This window comes from Fonticula alba, assembly GCF_000388065.1.
Source record: "Fonticula alba strain ATCC 38817 unplaced genomic scaffold supercont2.6, whole genome shotgun sequence".
Lineage (NCBI taxonomy): Eukaryota > Rotosphaerida > Fonticulaceae > Fonticula > Fonticula alba.
In genome coordinates this window covers 2,117,295-2,118,510 of record NW_009242976.1, presented here as the reverse complement: position 1 = coordinate 2,118,510, position 1,216 = coordinate 2,117,295, and positions in this window count along the sequence as shown.

Genomic DNA, 1,216 nt, shown 5'->3' with positions numbered 1-1,216 from the left:
GGCCGGGTGCTCGGGGGAGCGCGGGCATTTCAGTCGCCCTGGGAAGAAGAGGGGCGCACGCGCGTGTGCAAGGACCCCCCCCCCCGGCCCGGAGCCGGGTGGCACCCTCCGCCAAGCCCGGGTCTCTCCGTTGTCAATTTGTCGGGCGCCCGGCCGGGGGGGGGGGCCACGCAGCGGCCCTGGGCCCGGGCGCCGGCTGGCACACGCTCGCAGAGACACGCAGGGGGGGGGGGGGGCGACCCGTGGCGAAATCGAGGCGCCTCGGCGGGTCAGTGGGCCGGGTGGCGACGCGATCTGTAATCGCCGCATGGGCAGCTCTTGAACACGCGCACATCCTCAGGTCATGCGGATCAATCGCGAGAACACGCGCACATCTTTCGCGCACCAGACTGGGCGCTAGGATTGATTGGGTGCTCCCTGTGCGGTTCCGGGGGGGGGGGGAGCGCACAGGGGAGAGGGTGAGCCGGCGCAGGAGGGCTGGAAGATCGCGTTCGCCCGTCCCGTGTCCCGCCCCTCGTCCCCCCCGTGCGCCGCCTCTATCTTCGTCTTTGCGGCAGTCCCCCCCCCCCCCCCCCTGCCCTGGGGCACATGTTGTGTGCCTCGGCGGGCGGCGGCCTCAGAGGAACCGGACTCCATGGGGCGGGAAGCCCAGCGATCCGTCCGATTTTCCGCCGGCTATCGCCCTGGGGCCCGGTGTGTGCCTGAAGAATCCCCTGGCATCTGCCGCGGCGGAGCAGACGGCCAGCATCCCCTGCCCTCGGAGGGCCCGGGCGGGGGGGGGGGCCTCTTAAATATTAAAGGTGTCTTTATGTTCAGAAGAGATATTAAGTGCTCTAATAAACCCGGCGTGCGCTGGTGGGGCCACCATGGACCCGGAAGGGAGAGTAACCAGGGCCGGTTTCTGCCGCGCGCGCGCTGGGGACGGTTGAGGGGGGGGGGGGAGGGGGGGATGAGTGACCGCCGGGCTGGGTGCATATGCCGGCCGTGCGGCGCGCGCCTCCTTTCTCGGTCTCGCCCCAGCTCCCAGCGTGAGAGTGGCATCAGTCGCCCTGGCTGGGGACGAAAGTGGCCCGCCGAGCCGAGAGGGCCGCGCCGCGCTACCATGGGGTGCGGCAGCGCCGAATAACCTGGCAAGTTCGCCGCCACACACGCCACCATGGCACCACCGCCCGGTGATCTTGATGATTCATCCGCCGGGGAACATGGCAGCGGGGGG